Source organism: Misgurnus anguillicaudatus, chromosome 23, assembly GCF_027580225.2.
Source record: "Misgurnus anguillicaudatus chromosome 23, ASM2758022v2, whole genome shotgun sequence".
NCBI lineage: Eukaryota > Metazoa > Chordata > Actinopteri > Cypriniformes > Cobitidae > Misgurnus > Misgurnus anguillicaudatus.
The window spans coordinates 38,399,469-38,411,356 of record NC_073359.2 but is presented as its reverse complement, the minus strand read 5'-3'; the positions used below and the strand labels follow the sequence as shown (position 1 = coordinate 38,411,356).

At 36.9% G+C, this 11,888-nt stretch overlaps 1 long non-coding RNA gene across 5 annotated transcripts; it reads right to left on the bottom strand.

Annotated features, from left to right (window-relative positions):
- Positions 1-6,391: 6,391 nt before the first annotated feature.
- Positions 6,392-10,451, bottom strand: LOC141359487 (uncharacterized). 5 transcript variants are annotated; one of them, XR_012365959.1, is made up of 6 exons: positions 10,344-10,446; positions 7,317-7,374; positions 7,187-7,239; positions 6,923-6,973; positions 6,800-6,839; positions 6,395-6,712 (listed from the first exon to the last, which is right to left on the bottom strand). It is a non-coding gene; the product is annotated as an uncharacterized lncRNA (long non-coding RNA). The 5 variants fall into 5 exon arrangements; XR_012365958.1 differs by having other exon boundaries at positions 6,392-6,712; positions 7,187-7,374; positions 10,344-10,451; XR_012365960.1 differs by lacking the exons at positions 7,187-7,239; positions 7,317-7,374 and having other exon boundaries at positions 6,408-6,712; positions 10,344-10,448.
- Between the last annotated feature and the right edge of the window lie 1,437 nt (positions 10,452-11,888).

Sequence of the window (11,888 nt, the reverse complement as noted above, 5' to 3'; positions counted from 1 at the left end):
TATGGATGTAAAGAAGGGTGATTGTGACACAAACAGCGCTTACACCTAACACATCTCCTGTTTGTTCAAAAGGACCAATAATTAAAACCAGATCTGGGAGGCCAGTCATAAAACCTAAAATTTATAGTTATTCTGGGTTTATAGAGTTTAATACAATGTTCACAGTTTTCTCACAGTTTACACTTACTACAGAGATAATGTGGGAGATGTTGATGTTATGCTGCGACAAAGATAACTGTTGATTCATGTGTTTACATGTGTTTACAGTGTTGGTAACCTGAAATAATTTGTTTGCAGGAAATGCTATATATATGTACAAGATACTGTTTTAAATTCATTGTTGAATCGTACTCTAAGTATATGTTGCTAACAGTAAGATGTCAATGCAATGATTGTTTTCTTCTTTGTTAAAAAGGGAGATGTGGAATAATCTATGTGGTGAAACTACATAATGTTTAATGCACTGTGAACTTCCTGTACTGTTGGGGCACTAGGGGGCATAGTTGGGACAGATAAATAAAAACCACATGTTGAGACCCTGAGAGCTGGTGTGTATGTGTGTTCTAACCGAGCTACTAAAAGTAGGTAATACGACAACTGGTAAACAGCAAAACACACATCAATATAAATAAGAACTGACCTAGACAAAGGGAACAGCAGGGTATTTAGACAATGGAGTGATGAGGGGGATGACTGTCAGGTGAGGATAATAAAAAAAAGTTCAGGTGAGGGAGTGAAGAGGATTATGGGAAATGAAGTCCAAATGGATTATGAACGGGGAAACATGGAGATACAAGCAGGAACAAACTGGGGCTGAATTCGTAGGCAAAAGTAGGCAAAAAGCAGTAGGCGAACGAATAGTATGTCCGAAACCTCAGTATACATAAAAGGGTAGGCGAGAATTACCGGAATTTTGGACTATTTCTCGTGAGATTCAGAGGCACGTGTACTTAAGTGTCGTCCGAAACCGCATACTTACTGACAATGTATTAGGGGAAACAGTACGTGAACAGAGTAGTATGTCCGAATCCTCAGTATTCATAAAATCAGTATGCGAGAAATCCCCGGATGCCCTACTGAGTCCGCCCAAATTTGGAAGCGTGCATCAGATGGACACTTCTATCCCAGCTTTCCCATGATGCCATGGGAAAGCACAGCAATCGACCGGAGATCAGCCAATCGGGTGATTTCAATACACAGGACTGTTCCAGCACCCTGATTTCATGCACAGACCCAGGACCACAAAGTACTCAGCTGATTCATCAAAATAAAGCTGCAGAATTATCATCTGTGTTGAGATGGCAGTAAATATGTGATAGATAGTTATGAAAATACATTTGAATAAAGTTTTGTTTCATATGATAATTATTCACTTCTATACGTTTTCATTTATTCTGATAGTTGTATTCATTCATTGTGTTTATATTCATGTTTCCTGGTGTTTTAAGTAAATAAAACTCAAATGTTTATAATCACATGGCCTGCAGCTGCCATCTGACAATACATATTAAATTGCAGTCTGCTTGTTTTACTTATTTTTGTCCACTATAAAATAATGTGTAATATAATGTCTGTAACACTGACAGAGACTGTAGTAGAGTTGTCAAATTACTGATGCAATCAGGTGTTAGTGCACCTGTCCCTCATCCAAACGCATACGTTTTCATGCCTGTTATTAGGTTCGTTCGAGTTCATGCACAGCTGCAAGAACCAACAGGTGGATGACATCAAAGTACCGTGAGAGCGATTCCAGAAATCATAAGGAGAAGTCTGATTTTGAGTCGCTCTCGCGGCATTGTGATGTCGTCCTCCTGTCAGTTCTTGTGTTTCTGCATGAACTTGAACAAGTCTACTATGTCATAGGTCACATGATAACGTCAACATGGCGGATGCTGTCCATACTAATGCGAACGTATGTACTGTCTTAGCACACGTTAAGTAGGTACTCAGTGAAATTCAGTACCTACTCAGTAAGTATGCGATTTCAGATTCAGCCTGGGACTGTGACAAAAATGTATAATTGAAAAACACAGAAAAGAATTGAAGTGAGGTTACAGAAAAAATAAACAGAATGTCAAAATCTGGCAAATAAACAGAAGGACAATAAAAACAACAACAAATGAATAGCCAAAAAATACAAGAATATCATAAAAGCTAACAAAAACCCACATTAATAAAATTGTTTAAAACAATAAAGAAACAAAATATTTACAGTTGGAGTGCATTAAATGTAATAACAGAAACCAATATACAACAACAAATAAAATAAAAAATAACCCACAAAATATAAAATTTATGTTTACAGATGAGCAAATATGTATTAGATATATAATGGAAAAAATAACACCATGCAAAAGACCCCTTCAAGGTTTGTAAACATTGAATGACTATCGGGTGCGCGCGCAGCATGGGGTCAAACTTTTCATACCATTTAGGCTTTCTAGTTTAATCTAACAGGGCTGAAAAATTATGTCTTACCTGAAATGAAGTGAGCGATTTTCACAGCCCACGACACAAGTAGGCATTTTTGACGATACCAAATAATACGCAACTCAATCTGCTCTAATGACTTTTCTGACCCCAACATGCGCAGTGGGAACCGCCTGTGACGAGAACTGTGAAGGGGTCTTCAACATCAACCTTTAGTAACTTAAATATCCAGGTCTGGAACCTGCAGAATAAGAGCATACAAATACAAATCCTGTTAAAAAATACATTTACATAAAATGCATAAGTAAGGGCAAAAACACATAGTACAAAACATCACGTCCAAGTCCAAGAACTAAGATTTTTAACATTCAAATCGAGATGGGAAAAAATATGTTGGAAGAATTCATACTTCCAGAAAGATCAAATTACCAACTTAAAGAAAAAAGCACTTATATACTACAAAAATGTTAAGCTCCAAAACTTCTTGGTCAAGTATTTTTATTGCCTGCTTCATTATTTGCCATTATTCTTTACTACTTCAAACAATGCAAGCTCCAGTACCTGAAACATTTTTAAAACATGCTGTCACTTTTAAGCCAAAACACTTGTGCTTTAGTATCTAATACTAATATTAGGCAAATTAACCCATACAAGAAATTAACCCATACAAAATTTAACAAATTCAATACATTCAATATTGTAATTTAAAGTACTAGTAGTAACAGCGCCCCTCCCCTACACACATACAGATGTATTGTTTTGGATATGCCCCGCTCTGCTCAGACGTTGCGCTGCAGTGTAAATGAACATAGACGGAGGCTTATGTAAGCGAACAGCTAATGTTAACGTGACAGCGCATCATTTTAAAAGTACAAATTATTTTTATTCAGGAAAATGAAGGTTTGCAACGGAGGTTTTGCCAAAAATAGTAATCTGATATAGCGTTTATAATAGCTGGTTGGTAGATGTTTGTTTTAACATGTATCCTTATAGATAATGTCTGTTTTTTATTTACGTATTTATATTTAAGTATTGTTAGGTTTGAATATTGTTGTAATATACGTGCACGGACCTCGCATACTTTTAAAAATTAACGTCATATTAATTTTTATTCATTAGTTGCACACTGAACAGCGGCGGGTAAGGGAAGATAAGTATCTGCTGAATTTGCTGCATTTGCTGAAATTTATTTTTGCTTCAAGTTCGCTACTGTTTAGTACTGTTCACATGAATACTTCCTTTTTAAATCATAAACACCTTTCTGTTTGGTTCACATCAACATTAACTTATTAATCATATTAATAATAGTGTCAAAAATAGTGTCTGTTGTAGTTGCCGGCAAATGATCCAGGTATGAATTTTTGTCAATATCACACACCCCTAGGCTGCATAAATGCGCAAAGGTAAGCTATTATTAGAGTAATAAGTTATTTTACACTTTTATGCGCATGCCCAGTTACGTGATTGGTCATGTTTCATGTGTTTATGGTCGTAGTGTGGATGATGATTCTTTTTAAAATGCCAGTATAAACGGGGATTGTTTTCATTTTAAAATGCCGTTTTAAAACGCAAATGCTCTAATGTAAACAAGGCCTGAGTGTCTGACACGTTTTTGCTGTATTTCATAAAAAATAAAGGTATTAAGCTAGTGTTATAAATATTACGAATTAATTATTAAGCTACACACACACACTCACCTGGTGTGGAAATAAAAAAATAAAAAAGAACAAAAAAAAAGAAAATAACACTGATCATAAAAAAATTAAAAGTTAAAACAGAAAGTTATGAATTTCATTACATTTTACTTCATAATTGCATACTGCTGCACTGCATTGTTTTGATTTCATTGTTGCAAAACTTGTTCTGTAATATAGTTTGTTTGCTATTGTGATCAAAACCATTGATCTGAAGCTCAATCCTGATGCTGTCCTGTAAATATTTTTCTAATCCACAATAAATATAACAATTTCTGATCAACCCATATATTAATTGCATGCTTAAAATAACATACCAGTTAAACCCCGTCCATTTCAAGACAAACCCCGCCTACTTCCGGGCTAGGCCACACCCACTCCGAGTACAGATACAGATAATTCATATGGTATACAGATACAGATAATGCTGTACTCGCTCATCCATAATGGTATATGACTTTTGCAAACAAAACGAGAAGCCCCTGGCTGCAGCCTGCAGATCGGGGCGTGTATGAACCTAGGGCAGAGCTGCACGCGCAGCCCCGCCCATAACGTGTATCATTGGTTAGTAGCACAGTAATGACGTTGACGCCACGGTAAACAGGAAATGCGGTTGAAAACAGTGCGATCTTTAAAACGTGCGCCATATCGCGCTGACGTTATGAAATAATACTTTAATAAAACTTATAAGGAATTACAGAGTATTGCGTAATATCTGTGTAGTATTTTAAGTTTTTCGCTTTATGTTGTTATTTACACTTCACTGTGTACATTACAAAATTACTGTAAACATTAATGGCACCTTATATATTTCTTATTTTAATCACTCCTCTAATAGTTCTTGTTTATTTTTGTGCATTATATCAGTGATTCTTGGGAATTTGGATAAAACGGGTTTAAATTTTTAAAAAAAAAAGTTAGTTAAATTACAAAATCTGAAGGTATATCATTATAGATCAAGGTCTTGGCTGTTCAGCAATTTACCGGTGCAACCTCTCCTGTTCGTAATTTATTCATAAAATAGGCGTTTTTCCAGTTATTACTCATACAACATTTACTTTAAGCCTAAATAGAAAAAGTAATGATTTTTTTTATTTAATAAACATATTTTTGTATTAATAGAGAATATTAATTTAATAACTCAACAGCACTGAAGAAACATATTGTAAGCATATTCATTTAAAACTACGTCTGACGGTGGTGACATTTGCCTCATTATTCCAAAATGTATACCACTCAAGTCAATGGCTTCTTGTTTAAACTTTATGTAAATATTTGGTCCAAAAAATAACAATCCTGAGCACTGTGATGAAAAAATATCAAATCATAACTTCCTAAAATACATAAAACCTGACAGAAAAGACAGAAAACCTGACAGTGGTGACATCTGACGGTGGTGACAAAAACCTAATATAGATTAAAAATGTTTCTGCCAAAGTTTCAAGAATTAGTGATATAGGCTATTATTAAACATTTATGCCTAGAAAGTAGTTTGTAGTTAAACTACATACAGTACATTGTCAATCTCTGTATCCCATAGTATGCATGCCAACTCAAAAAAACCAAACCCATACCAGTGATAACTTTTATTTCAAAACAAAAATAATTGTTAAAAAGACATAATACACCCACAGATAATCATGTACGGTACATTAACCGTACACACAATCTACACAGCCAGAAGTTCCCCTCCATCATTGAAAAAACAATCAACCGAGCAATAGCCCTGAACTTCCTTGTCGTAATAAAACCCATTCAGGAGTCCCCTTCTGCCATCACCTACATACCCAGGTGGGCAGTCCTTGTATATTTCAAAGTCAACAAATAGGGCACCTGGAGCTCTTACCTATATTGTCTGGAAAATGCACTCCAGTTCACAACACCTAATTTAGATAAAATACAGAACAAACAATATTGAATCATTTCGAAAAAAATGGCAATTGGAAATAGGGATTAACATAAAAAATTACTCCTTACTATGTATATGTTACACATATTACAGGAAAATGTTAGACAACATATGCTTGAGTGTCATTGGCTTTGTCTGTAAAGTACCAAAGAGACTTACTTTTTGTTTATGAACAACATAAACCAGTTAAAAAAAGTTTGTCAACACAAGCAACACGAGCTTAAATTTGACTTGAGAAAGCCTATCCTAAAAGTTTGAAATAGAAGATCTTCAGTTTGCAGATCAAAGTTTTCAAGCTGAAAGTTTTGAAGGTAATACAGTCTATCAGACACAGACAGACGGATGAACAGACATGACAGATAGGTAGAGATAGACAGACAGAGACGGATAGAAAGACAGACAGACAGACAGACAGACAAATAGATAGGAAGAACAGACAGATAGATAGCACAAATGAAGAAACAGAATTAGATGGACGGACAGACCGACTTTCTCAATTATCTTTTACAGTACTCACAATTTAGATTTAAAAAAAACTTACTGTCCAGCCATACAGTGAATTTGGGTTTGCTGACAACGTCCATGAAGACCTTGCACATCAGTGAAAGTCTCCAGAAAGCCACAACGCCGTCTCTGTAACGACTTCCATCAGGATCCGCCAGAGGATGTCAATCGGCATCTGTTTAAAGTAGCAAATAGTCAGTCCAAAATGTAACTTATTAAAAAGGGTAACCGATAGATTGACAGGAGTTTATACTGCACTTACCTTGGTCAAATAATCAACATGCAGGGGGATTTCATCACCTCTAAACTGGAGAGTAAGAACAAGAGTAGCGTCATTTTCAAACCCCTGTTATTTAGGTTCAAGATTTGAAATGGGAACCAATACCTGCTCTCTACTCTCCTCTTTTACTGGAGTTGCACTTTCAGCATCTCTGACCTTCAAAAGTTTAAAATATAAAGTCTCATAAAGACAGTTTGTTCTTAAAGACATCCCTTAGGACCATAATTGAAATCCACTTGTTTAGATTGATACATGTAATGAATTTATAATTATAGTTAAAAACATTTATTTTGAAATGCTAAATTTAAGCATTTGGTAATTGAAGCTTCAATTAACAGTATGTATTAAAAAAGAAGAAAACAAACAAACTTCAAAGGATGAATTCTCCAAAAGCAGCAGACACTAATGCAAGGCATGACAGGCTAAGTTAAAAATTAATATTAAGTTAGTTTACTTTTAATAATATGGGGGTTTCTATTGCATAGGCTATTTCACTAACATCTGTAAACTCAAAGGTCCCTGTTGTCAGAAAGCTCAGTGAATACTGAAATGGTTTCCTGTTCAATAAAAAAAGTATACTTATCAATAACATATCAAAATAGTTTACATTTAAAAATGTATTCTTAGAAAAAAATCCTAGAATATAACTTTGTATGTTGTTAGTAACTCTTAAATAATATATTTCTTCTTTTGGTTCAGTTTTGCCTTGTTTTAACCATAATCACACCAACCCTTACGAAAATTAACCATGGTTTTATTGTGGTAAAAGTGTAGTAACCATGTTTTTTTGGTAAATTGATTACTATGAGCAAAACCATGGTTTTACTACGCTAACCATGGGTTAACTATGTTTTTTGAAAACCATGGTTATCAAAACCATGGTTATTTTGTGGTTACCATGGTTTTACTACAGTAACCATGTTTTTTTGGTTTTAACTGTAGTTCAGTCAGGACCACTTAAGAATACCAAATTATATAATATATTTATATTTATAACAAATATCTGAATTTGGCCAAAGGCTGAGGAATCAAGGGGCTCGGGTGTCATACTGCACCTTTAAGATGCATCCTTTGCATGTATCCCCCAGCCTCACATAACCAACATTTTAGTATGCTACAAATACAATAATTAAAAAGGGGTGCAATGGTTGTGAAAACTGAGATATTGGAGGTGAAGGGGAGGTGGTGGGTGAAATTGTCTGTGCGACAGAGTAGCTACAGAGCGTCTGATTGACTGCTTAAATACTGTTGATTAAAGCAGGTGAGAGTGATTAAGCAGCTGAGCGTCAGCTGGAGTAGTTAGCGATCAGTGGTCTGCCTGAACTACGCTTGAATTCCATCCGGTCACTCAAGCTATATTTCAGTCAGGACCACTTAAGAATACCAAATTATATAATATATTTATATTTATAACAAATATCTGAATTTGGCCAAAGGCTGAGGAATCAAGGGGCTCGGTTGTCATACTGCACCTTTAAGATGCATCCTTTGCATGTATCCCCCAAACACAACAACGTAGTTGAGTGCATAACTTCTAGAGACTGCTTGTCTCGGAGTACGCGGCTCCTGGCATGTTGGGTAGCATACCTCAAAAGGGATATTCATCATATTTGGAACAGGCAGGTTCAGAGGAGAGAAATAAAATGAAGGCCAGCTGAGGTTGACATTAGTTAATCATTAATTAACGGACCCCCAACACAAGATAACGCGTGCAAGATGTTTCTTACATCTTGGCATTGTTGGAGACTTTTTACGTGACATTCACTCTTCTCAATGAGCAGCAACCGCTGCTTCTGTGGGCTCCACCCCCGACCCAAAGCATTCACAGGCGGTCTAGTCCTTGCGCAGCAGAGCAGAGTCTCTCCCAGTTGCAATCAGGGCAGGAGAAGTGGTTATCTATCCGCGTCCAGACGGCATAATCGTGCATGCGGGAAGCCGGAGCAGGCGGATCCCGCGATGGCTTACATTAATGGCGAGATATAAATATAAAATGGTCTTTGAATAAAATGAATCACTGTACATAAAATAAATGTACTTGAGGGAGCTGAGCAGAAGCACATTTAGAACAGACAAACTGTACGAAGCTGACGCGTTAATGGGCTATTTACCTACAAAACAACGTTTCCCATCATTTATCAGTGTATGTTTTGAACTGGACTGTTTGGCCATATAAACATGAACATACACACATTTCGTTTTATGAGAACGTAAGCAGATAAACAAACAAGAAAAAATTTTCAAGCATTCATGTGTCTTAAAATAACATTTTTGACAGTTCAGAGAGAAAGAGAAACGTGAAATAATGTAGTAAGCCAGTGTAGTAAGAATGCAAATGTGACGTGATGACGTCACTGTTATGCAAATGACGCAATGACGTAATCTAGCGACATTTAGCGACTTTCCAAGCAAGCTTAGCTACTTTCCATTGAAAATAGTTGGCAACACTGGTTTCTTATGCTTTACATGCTTGTTGAAGATGCGTAGAGCGACTGCCTTCGGGACGTTAAATCAAGTGTAAGACACGAAATGCTGTAAACTATAACTGTCGAATTTTGAGGCAATCAATTAAAACAACATATATACACTGACACTGCAAGGTGACCTGAACGATTAATATCGAAATGAATTGGAACGAATGACGGACATACTCCTTGCTTGTAGTCACATTGGTCTAACGTTACTGGCCTACTGCTGTAAATACGTAAATGTAAATATGGTAAAACTGCTAAATATTGCATGAAATGCTGTTAATAGAACATCCTGCTATACTGTTGATAAGAAAGTTATTGTTTACAGTGACATAGCGATTTTAGACTATTTGAGCGACAAAGATACTAAAGTGAACTTTTTCCAGTGCGCATACGTGCACAAACTCAAAGCTCACGCACTGAAAAGCGCGTTCAAAGATCACGGAAACATAAGTTCTTTGGGCTTTACAGGAGATATACGCACAAATTATCTTAATACCTGTACGGAATGGATGTCTTCCGGCACTTCCACAGAGAGTATTGCAACATCTTCCGATTCCGAGCAAGCCATGGTAACGCCGAAAAGGGTAAGGAATAAAATTCTATCGATCGCATGAGTACTGGCTCAGTCTACAATCTGCTATGCAAATGTCTGTGCGACAGACTCGGTAAAAATGTCTGTGCGACAGACTCGGTAAAATTGTCTGTGCGACAGAGTGGAATTGTCTGTGCGACAGAGTAGCTACAGAGCGTCTGATTGACTGCTTAAATACTGTTGATTAAAGCAGGTGAGAGTGATTAAGCAGCTGAGCGTCAGCTGGAGTAGTTAGCGATCAGTGGTCTGCCTGAACTACGCTTGAATTCCATCTGGTCACTCAAGCTATATTAAAACCATGGTTAATTTTCGTAAGGGAAACCGCACGCGCGCGTGCGCGGTAGTTATTTGTATGATATCATGTGACACGATCTTATTTGTACGCCACTTCATTTTAACATCACAATAAACGCCACTTCAAAATTAAAAATTGTAAATAGAACAAAAAACTGGTTGTACTCACCATGCAGCGATAAACATCGGAAATGAAAACTTGCTAAATCGACGTCATGACTTCACGCCACTAACCAATGAGAAGCAGTGTGGGAGGGCCTGCACGTAACCAATGAGAAGCAGTGTGGGAGGGCCTGCATGTGCAGCCCCGTCCTAGGTGCATCCTCGCCCAAATCTGCAGGCTGCAGCCAGGTGTACTTGAACAAAACACAAACATGATTACATTTTTATAGAGACAGAGTGCAGTTATGCAAATTTGAAAACCACGCCCACCGGGGGGGAAAGCAATTCAACCGTCTCCATTGACTTTGTATTGCGAGAAGCCGCCTCCTTTTCATTTCTGGCTTATAACAAAAAACTGAATAATGCCTAAAAGCTGCTGTGTGACAATATGTACAGCTAACAAGCCAAAGAACCCAGAAATAAGTTTTTATAAGCTGTCGAGCCGTAAAACCCAGTCTTTAAGGAGAATAAAGTGGATCGCCGACTACGTTTCCCCCTAGTGGACGCAGTTCTACTAATAGAAGTACTATGAAAAGTTGCCTGTATCCATTTTTGTGTCTTTAAACGCTCGTTTTTTTGTGTCGACAGCTTATAAAAACTTATTTACAGATTAAACTTAAAAACAGAATAATACCTAAAAGCTGCTGTGTGACAAGGTGTACATCTAACACGCCAAAAAAATAAATAAATACGTTTTTATAAGCTGTCGACTTCAAAAAACGAGCGTTTAGACACAGAAATGGATACAGGCAACTTTTCATAGTACTCCTATTAGTAAAACTGCGTCCAATAGGGGGAAACGTAGTCGGCGATCCACTTTATTCTCCTTAAAGACTGGGTTTTACGGCTCGACAGCTTATGAAAACTTATTTCTGGGTTCTTTGACTTGTTAGCTGTACATATTGTCACAAAGCAGCTTTTAGGCATTATTCAGTTTTTTGTTATAAGCCAGAAATGACAAGGAGGCGGCCTCTTGCAATACAAAGTCAATGGAGACCGTTGGATTGCTTTCCCCCCCCGGTGGGCGTGGTTTTCAGGTTATGACGCGCTGCGCTCTGTCTCTATTGTAAAAAAGTAAAATAAAAGAGTAAGACAAATGCTAATTTATGATTCTTAGCAGAGTATGTGAGCGGTGCGGAGTGGGAGCGGAGCGAGGAGTGGAGTGGCGTGATTTTGCCAGGAGCGGGGAGCGGATTTTTTGAATGTCGGAGCATCGTGATTTTTTCTCGCTCTGAAAAAGCTCCACTATCACTCAGTCACGAGCAAGAACCAAAAACACTGTGAGACAAGGGAGGGGCACTGAAAATGTTTCTAAACATTTGCAATTGCATTTGTTTTGTATTGTTTAACTACACAAACATTAATATAATATCATGTTATTTATTATTTAAGTTTTTAATTATATTTTACTGACCCCTTCGCGAGTTCTGCCTTTCCTTTGTATGATGGATGAATACATAAGTTATTAATAAGCACAGTTAAAGAAAGACAGAAATAAAGAGTTTCTGAAATACTACAGTGCAAGGGGGGAAAATACAAATGTATTTTAAAA